Genomic DNA, 9759 nt, shown 5'->3' on the forward strand with positions numbered 1-9759 from the left:
TGACTGAATGTATGGTGAAACTGTCATAACGTTACCTAGATGAGTTTTGTTATTGTTTATGGAATAAATAAAAGTTTAAACTACAGCTTTAGAATCATATGTAAACAGAATTCAAAACATTTCTAAGTGAATTCATATCTTAACTAAACAGTTCTTAGATGTCTAGAGCAGTGTTTCTCAAACTGTCTCTGGCGAGAGAGCAGTTTTTCTTGCAATCCATCCCAGAATGTTATAAGACAAAACAAATGAATTTCAGATAAAGTAAAATGGAGAAATAGGCGAAATAAAAGCCCACGTGTACATAGGTCAATGTGTAAAGCTATCTTTCAAAATAAGCGGCATAGAGAAAAAGAAAAGAATTACAAAATACTGGTATCCTGTATGAGAACAAATACACTGATTAATGTCAAGTTGCCATGGGACTGAAACATGTTAGCACTTTGAATAAAACCGACAGCATTGTCATCATTTGGAACTTGTTAGGAATGCTGAATGCCAGGCTATTGTGCCAATTCTGCTGAGTCAGAATATTAATGTCAGCAAGATCCCTAAGTGAATTGTATACATGGAAATGTTTGAGAAGCACTGGGCTAGAATTTTGTGTGACCCTCAAATTTTGGAAATATTTTCTAGTTTGTCCCTTCTTCAAAGATGTTAAAACAAATGGTATCTTTCATTTGTGGTCCAGATGGATTCTGCAGAGAAACAGTTCTCTCAAAATGTAAAAGCTGTTTGTTAAAAGTAATAAATGCTGATTTGCCTGAAACCCAAGGATGTCAGATTTTCCATAATTCCCTACGGTTTCCATACTGTCCTACCTACTTTTCACCACAAACCCTAGTTCTTTTAATCAGGATTTCCTAGCTTATGTCCCACTACAGTATTCCCAGTATGCTGCTACTTGCCATGTCTAGAACAGAAATTAGTCTTTACTTTTATGTCTCCACACATTTGAAGTGTTCATGAGAGCCCAGAGGCCGGGCTAACCACAAGTCATTGTAGAGCACACAAGCCAATAAACACGTCCTTGGTTTTATTTTTTTTGCATGAAAATATGATTTATTTCTTTGTTATCACATGCTACAAGCTACATGGCATCAGAACAAAATGATTTTAATTTTCATCAACCAGTGTCATAGACATCCATTGCTTTTAGAATTGGCAAATATTCTTTCAACCAACCATGAAAGAAAGAGGTTCTGAATATATTTAATTAATATTTCTGCTTAGGTAAATGTTTTTTTATGGCAGTTTCTTTCTTTCTTTATTTTTTGTTGAAAAAATTTCCGCCTCCTCCCCCCTCCCATTTCCCTCCCCCCCTCCCACTCCTTTCCCCCTTCCCCCACTCCTCTCCCCCTCTTTCCACTCCTCTCCCCCTCTTTCCATTCCTCTCCCCCTCCCCCCACTCCATTCTCCCTCCCTCTCATGTCTGAAGAGCAGTCCGGATTCCCTGCCCTGCGGGAAGTCCAATTTCCTCCCCCTTCCATCCAGGTCCAGGAAGGTGAGCATCCAAACAGGCTAGGCTCCCACAAAGCCAGTTCATGCAGTAGGATCGAAACCCAGTGACATTGTCCTTGGCTTCTCATCAGCCCTCATTGTCTGCCATGTTCAGAGAGTCCAGTCTCATCACATGCTTATTCAGTCCCAGTCCCGCTGGCCTTGGTGAGTTCCCAATAGATCACTGGCCTTGGTGAGTTCCCAATAGATCAGCCCCACTGTCACAGTGGGTGGGTGCATCCCTCGTGGTCCTGACTTCCTTGCTCATGTTCTCCCTCCTTCTGCTCCTCATTTGGACCTTGGGAGCTAAGTCCAGTGCTCCAATGTGGGTCTCTGTCTCTATCTCCATCCATCGCCAGATGAAGCTTCTATGGTAATATGCAAGATATTCATCAGTATGGCTATAGGATAGGGTCATTTCAGGTTCCCTCTCCTCAGTTGCCCAAGGTACTAGCTGGGGACATCTCCCTGGACACCTGGGAGCCCCTCTAGAGTTAAAACAATTTTGAGATACCATCTTACACCTGTCAGAATGGCTAAAATCAAAAACACCAATGATAACCTTTGCTGGAGAAGTTGTGGAGTAAGGGGTACACTCATCCATTGCTGGTGGGAATGCAAACTTGTGCAACCACTTTGGAAATCAGTGTGGCGATTTCTCAGGAAATTCGGGATCAACCTACCCCGAGACCCAGTAATACCACTCTTGGGAATATACCCAAGAGATGCCCTATCATATGACAAAAGCATTTGTTCAACTATGTTCATAGCAGCATTATTTGTAATAGCCAGAACCTGGAAACAACCTAGATGCCCTTCAGTGGAAGAATGGATGAAGAAAGTGTGGAATATATACATATTAGAGTACTACTCAGCAGTAAAAAACAATGACATCGTAAATTTTGCATGCAAATGGATGGAAATAGAAAACACTATCCTTTGTGAGGTAACCCAGACCCAAAAAGATGAACATGGGATGTACTCACTCATAATTGGTTTCTAGCCATAAATTAAGGACATTGAGCCTATAATTTGTGATCCTAGAGAAGCTAAATAAGAAGGTGAACCCAAAGAAAAACATATAGGCATCCGCCTGGATATGGGAAGTAGACAAGATTGCTGGGCAAAAACTGGGAACTTGGGGGTGGGGTGGGATGGGGGTAAGGGGAAATGGGGTGAGAAAAGTGAAAAAGGGAGGACGGGGGAGCTTGGGGGAATGGGATGGTTGGGATAAAGGAAGGGTGGATATGGGAGCAGAGAAGTATATATCCTAATTAAGGGAGCCATCTTAGGGTTGGCAAGAGACTTGACATCCTTGGTTTTGAATATCACTGTTCAATGAAACTGAAAAATGTGTAGGAAGAAGTGGCCCTCTTCTCACTGGAGCAGACCCACCTTCATCACTTCAACTGCCCTTTGGTTTTCGACAAATGTCTCCCAAGTTCCTGCATATACATTTCCATTTATAGACTGGCTATCTATTTGAACATTCTGCAACACCCTCAGACCGACTAATTCAAGATTATTTTATAATCTCTTTACCATCTGAGTGTGCCTTATCACAGTGAATTAATCTTGCCACCCACCTACTAACCTAAATCCGAAATTCTTCACCTTTATCTCACATCGACCTGGTTACCAAAAATACTTGCACCTTTCAAACTACCATTGCTACTACTTTAATTAAACTTTAAAGGTTTAGTTTTTTTGTTTGTTTTGGATTTTAGAGACAGGCTTTCTCTGTGTAACAGCCCTGGTTGTCCTGGAACTCACTCTGTAGACCAGGCTGGCCTCTTAACTCACAGAGATCAGCCTGCCTCTGTTTCCCGATTGTGGGATTAAAGGCATGCATCATCACCACCTAGCATCTTTAATGTTTTTTGGCCTGTGCTATTTGATCATTGTCTTAATTCAGTAAGTTTCAGAGTTGGATTTTTATACATAAAAATTCTGTAGAATCACAGATTTTTAGCTCGCTAAATAATATTTAAGAATTAAACTATTCATTATTAGTTCAGAGATGATTTTAGCACCAAAAGATGATGAAGCAACATATTTCAAATGCACTGTATTGTCTTTTTTTCTCTTCACCATGTGTTATGAGAGACTGAAACTAGGGTTCCAGAAGTTTCAGTCCATGGTCATTTGTTCCTACTGTTGTGTTTTTTTTTAATTCATAAGAACTTCTTTTTTTAATTTTTCTATTCGAAAATTTACACTTCCTCCCCTCCTCCCAGTCCCCTCCCGCTCCCCCACTTACCCTCCTTCCTTCCCCTCCCTCCTTAAGAGAGGGCAGGGAACCCTACCCTAAGAGAAGTCCAAGGCCCTCCCCCTCCATCCAGGCCTAGGAAGCTGTGCATCCAAACAGACTAGGCTCCCAAAAAGCCAGTACATGCAGTAGAAGCAAGTCCTAGTGCCTTTATCAATGGCTTCTCAGTCATTCCCCATTGTCAGTCTCATTCAGAGAGTCCGGGTTGGTCACATGCTCATTCAGTCCCGGTCCAGCTAGATTTGGTGAGCTCCCATTAGAACACTGTCTCAGTGGGTGGACCAACCCCTCGCGGTCCTGACTTCCTTGCTCGTCTTTTCCCTCCTTCTGCCCTTCAACTGGACCTTGGGAGCTCAGTTCGTTGCTCTGATGAGGGTCTCTGTCTCTATCTCCATCTGTCGCCAGGAGAAGGTTCTATGGTGATATTCAAAATAATCATCAGGCACCCTCTGCTCTGCTGCCCAAGGACCTAGCTGGGGACATCCCCGTGGACACCTGAGATCCCCTCTAGAGTCAAGTCTCTTGCCACCCCTAAAATGGCTCCCTTAATGTAGATCATAGGGGTGGGGGTAAGCATGGGGGTGGGGGAAGGGGAGAGGGGGAGAAAGAAGGGAGAAGAGAAAAACTGGGGAGAGCTTGGGGGAGTGAGAGGGTGGAGATGGAGGAAGGGCGGCTATAGGAGCATGGAAGAAGATATCTTTATTAAGGGAGTCATTTTAGGGGTGGCAAGAGACTTGTTTTTGTTTTCTTTTAGTTTTTGCAAAGCATCATGATGGAGAGGGTATGACAAAGCAATGTTGCTCACCACATGGCAGCCAAGAAACAGAAATACAGAACTATCTGAAGATAAAATGCATCCTTCTGGGATACACATCCCTAGTAACTTACTTCTCCAAATAAACTCTACCTCCTAGTTTCCACAGTCTCCCAATAATGTAATGGGATGGATTCACCAGTGGATGTATCCATGACCCAGTGACTTCTCAAAAGCACATTTTCTAACACACAACTCTTTAATACACGTGCCTATGAAGAACCATCTTGAGACCTAATTGTATTAGTGAGTCTTTTTTTTTTTTTTTTTTTGAGGTGGTATATCTTTGTGTTCTTTTTTTTTTAATTTTTTTATTGATAAAAGGAGGATAAAGAAAAGAAAAAAAAAACAAATTTCCACCTCCTCCCACCAGCCTCCCATTTCCCTCCCCCTCCTCCCACTCTTCTCCCCCTCCTCCCACTCTTCTCCCCCTCCTCCCACCCCTCTCCCCTTCCCCCCACTCCTCTCACCCTCCCTCTCCAGTCCAAAGAGCAGTCAGGGTTCCCTGCCCTGTGGTACGTCCTAGGTCCTCCCCCCTCCATCCATATCTAGGAAGGTGAACATCCAGACTGGCTAGGCTCCCACCAAGCCAGCACATTGCGTAGGATCAAAACCGCGTGCCATTGTCCTTGGCGTCTCATCAGCCCTCATTGTTCGCCATGTTCCGAGAGTCCAGTTTTATCCCATGCTTTTTCTGGTAACAGTCCAGCTGGCCTTGGTGAGCTCCCAATAGATCAGCTCCACTGTCTCAGTGGGTGGGTGCACTCCTCGTGGTCCCGACATCTTTGCTCATGTTCTCCCTCCTTCTGCTCCTCATTGGGACCTTGGGAGCTCAGTCCAGTGCTCCAGTGTGGGTCTCTGTCTCTATCTCCATCCATCGCCAGATGCAAGTTCTAGGATGATATGCAATATATTCATCAGTATTGCTCTAGGGTAGGGTCATTTCAGGTTCCCTATCCTCAGCTGCCCAGGGAACTAACTGGGGACCTCAGCTTGGGCACCTGGGAGCCCCTCTAGGGTCAAGTCTCCTGCCCACCCTAAAGTGGGTCCCTTAACTAAGAATTGTGGTTCCGTGCTCCCCTATCCAACCTTCCTTTATCCCGATCCTCCTGTTTCCCCAAGTCCACCCTCCTTCCCTTCTACCTTTTCTCTCCCCATCTCCCCTAACCCCCATCCCACCCCACCCCCAAGATCCCACTTTTCCCCCCCGGCAATTTTGTCTACTTCCCTTATCCAAGAGGATAACTATATGTTTTTCCTTGGGTTCACCTTCTTACTTAGCTTCTTTAGATTCGCCTATTGTAGACTCCGTGAACCCTATTTATGGCTAGAAACCAATTATGAGTGAGTACATCCCATGTTCGTCTTTTTGGGCCTGGGATACCTCACTCAGGATAGTGTTTTCTATTTCCATCCATTTGCATGCAAAATTCGAGAAGTCATTGTTTTTTACCGCAGCGTAGTACTCTAGTGTGTATATATTCCAACCCCGCAACAGACAAAGGTCTGATCTCCAAAATATATAGAGAACTCAAGAAACTAGACTTTAAAATGCTAATTAACCCAATTCAAAAATGGGGCGCTGAACTGAACAGAGAATTCTCAACAGAAGAAGTTCAAATGGCCAAAAGACACTTAAGGTCATGCTCAACCTCCTTAGCGATCAGGGAAATGCAAATCAAAACAACTTTGAGATATCATCTTACACCTGTAAGATTGGCTAAAGTCAAAAACACCAAGGATAGCCTTTGCTGGAGAGGCTGTGGAGGAAGGGGTACCCTCATCCATTGCTGGTGGGAATGCAATCTTGTGCAACCACTGTGGAAGTCAGTGTTTCGGTTTCTCCGGAAATTCGGGATCAACCTACCCCTGGACCCAGCAATACCACTCTTGGGAATTTACCCAAGAGATGCTCTATCACATGTCAAAAGCATTTGTTCAACTATGTTCATAGCAGTATTATTTGTAATAGCCAGAACCTGGAAACAACCTAGATGCCCTTCAATGGAAGAATGGATGAAGAATGTATTAGTGAGTCTTATTCACAAAAATAAATAATGTACTCAGAGCTTAATAGAATTTCAGAGGTTTTTCAGATGTGTAACTACTATACTGAGAGGGAACACAAATGCCATTCAACATTTTCTTTTCTTTTTTTAGATTTATTTATTTATCTATCATGAATACAATACTCCACCTGCACGTATACCTGCACCCCTGAAGAGGGCACCAGATCTCATTACAGATGGTTGTGAGCCACCATGTGGTTGCTGGGAATTGAACTCAGGACCTCTGGAAGAAGAGTCAGTGCTCTTAACAGCTAAGCCATCTCTCCAGCCCAACATTTTCTTCACTTATACTAAGTTCTCTTCGTCAATCTACCCTGCTGCAATAATACAAGACAAAAACTATCCTTTATTGCCTACTTTGTAACAACTACTCTGCGTGAATTACAAGTTCTCAAAAACATGGGGGAAAAGTATCTTTTATATCTTACATATAAGAAAAATAGGACGGAGAGTTACAGTACACTTCCTTAAGATGACATAATAAGCTTTCAAGCACCCAAGTCCTGTGTGTCTGTCCCTTTGTGAGCCCAGGTTTCTAATTCAAGACATTTGTTTCTATCAGAAACCATATTAACTACACACATACTTTACAAATAAGAATAATGTTAATACTGGCAATCATTGTTACAGAATAAATAACTGGCTTTGTGTTGAATATCGGGCTAAATTTTATGGAAACAAAGAATTTAAGTGTAAAATGCATGTATTGTTCTCTTGAAATTCGCAAATGAAATAGAGAAGTACAGTTTAATAGTTTAAATATAGAAACATCCACAGTCAATTTGTTTATTGATGTTATTTCATTTGTTTGGCAGTTCTATTTTATGTCTATGAGTATGTATGTGTGTGCATCATAGGTGTACCTGGTAACCATGGAGATCAGAGAGGATTTTGGGTCCCCTAGAACTGTAGGTATGAATGCTTGTTAACCTCCATATAGGGTCAGGGAAGCAGACCCCGATTCCCTCCAAGAACAGTAAATGTCCTTAACTGCTGGGACATAAATCCAGCCCTATTCCAGCCCTTTTTCTAGTTTTAAAAATATTTAATTATGCTTATTTAGATTTCTTTATTCATATGGGTGCTTTTGCCTGCATGTGTGCATGCACCATTTGAGGGCCTAATACAGGAGGAGGTCAAAAGAAGACATCGGAAACGATGGAACTGAAATCACAGATGATTGTAAGCCACCATGCGAATACTGGGAAAAGAACCCAGGTCCTTTGGAAGAGCAGCCCGTGCTCCTAACTGCAGAACCATCCCTGCAGCTTCATTTTTAATAGGTTTTTTTTTTTGAGAACTACATACATGAGCACTGTATCTATGTCATTCCTACCCTTCCCTCTCCCCTTCCAACTCTTTCCACATCCATCATCCCAAATTTATGATCTTCTTAGGATATTACTTTTACATGTATATACATATGTATGTGTATAATGCATACATGTATATAACTTACTGACTCCATTGAGATTTGCTTATATTTACATGTATCCATGGCTGATGACTTGGGATTGAACAATCTATGTAGGAATTTGTCCCTGGAGGCAATAGATTCTCCCCCTCTCAGCGGTCATTGACCACCTCTAGCTCTTCGTGTAGGGTTGGGACCATGTTGAGTTTCCTTATGCACATGTCAACTTATTCTGGTCTTGTTGAGGAAACAACATTGTTGAGAATTCAAGGGTCCTTTTCAGCTGGGTTGGGCTACTGATTGCTCCCCTCCTTTGGCAGCCTGCATGATACACTCCTGAACTATGAGAACTACTCCTCTGGTAGGTTCTAGGCTTCTAGGTCATTTCCAGCTTGATTCCTCCAACCCCTGTGTGTGGTATCTTCAGAGGTAGAACCTTTCCTTCAACCTCTAGGAAACAATCAAAGGCAACAGCAATAGCCTATATTGTTGGTGGAGTCTTAGGCTCCCTGACCAACATTTGAAAGGAAATTTTTCATGCCTAGTACTTGGATTTTTTATGTAATTTATGGCTTTGGGAGAACATTATTACCCCAATTAACATATTTATTCAACTTATATATCTTTGTATATGTATGTGCATATATCTAATTTTTGGTAAACATTAGATGATATGATTTCCTATGTCTTCTCAAACAACCTTAGTGTTTTTATCTGTCCTCCCTTCATTGGCGCCCCTCTCCCCCATATTTCTTCTTTTCTCTCATCACCAGTTAAAATCCTCCCTTTCCCCTTCATATCACTTTATCCTGCTATGCATCTCTCCAATGGTCCTCTCATACCCCTTAGTCACTTTTTACTTTCCTGGTTTCTGGGGTAACTCCAGGTTATATATTCACATCTAAAGATTTGGAGCTAGGACCACAAAAAAGGAAATACGATGTGATGCTTGACTTTCTGAGTCTGACGCTTTGACTGTACTGAGTGACCTCGCTCAGTATAATATATTCTATTTCCATGAATTTACCTAAAAACTTCATGATTTCATATCTTCACAGTTTAATAGTATCCCATTGTGTCATGTACCACATTTTCATTGTCCATTCATCAACTGAAGGACATTTAGTTCGTTTCTATTTCCTAACTATTGTGAATAGATCAGCAATAAACATGGTTGAGCAAGTGTCTGTGGAACAGGATGTTGAGTTCTTTGATCTTCCACCAAGGAGTGATACAGTTGGTTATAAATTTATTTTTAGCCTTTTGAGACTTCTCCACACCCATTTTCAGAGTGGTGGTTCCAGTTTTCAGTCACACCAACAGTGAATGAGAGCTTCTCTTTCCCCACATCCTCACCAGCAATTGTTGTTTATTTTTATTTTTATATGTATATGTGTGTCCCTCGTTTTCTGAATTGCACCATGTGTGCTCAGGTGCTTGTGGAGATGATAGGGATGTGTTGGATTCCCTGGAATTGGAGTTATAGGCAACCGTGAGTTGCTCAGTGTGGATGCTTGTGGCTGAACCAGGTCCCTCACTGAACCATGTCTCTAGCTCTAGGTTTTGTTTTTGTTTTATGACAGTCTCATGTAACCGGAAAAACTAAACTGCAGCTCCTCCTGCCTCAGCCTCTGAAGTACTAAGATTACAGATATGCATCACACTACCTGATTGTCAGTACCAGTTTAAAGTAAAT

The sequence above is a fragment of the Microtus pennsylvanicus genome, chromosome X, assembly GCF_037038515.1.
Source record: "Microtus pennsylvanicus isolate mMicPen1 chromosome X, mMicPen1.hap1, whole genome shotgun sequence".
Taxonomy (NCBI): Eukaryota; Metazoa; Chordata; class Mammalia; order Rodentia; family Cricetidae; genus Microtus; species Microtus pennsylvanicus.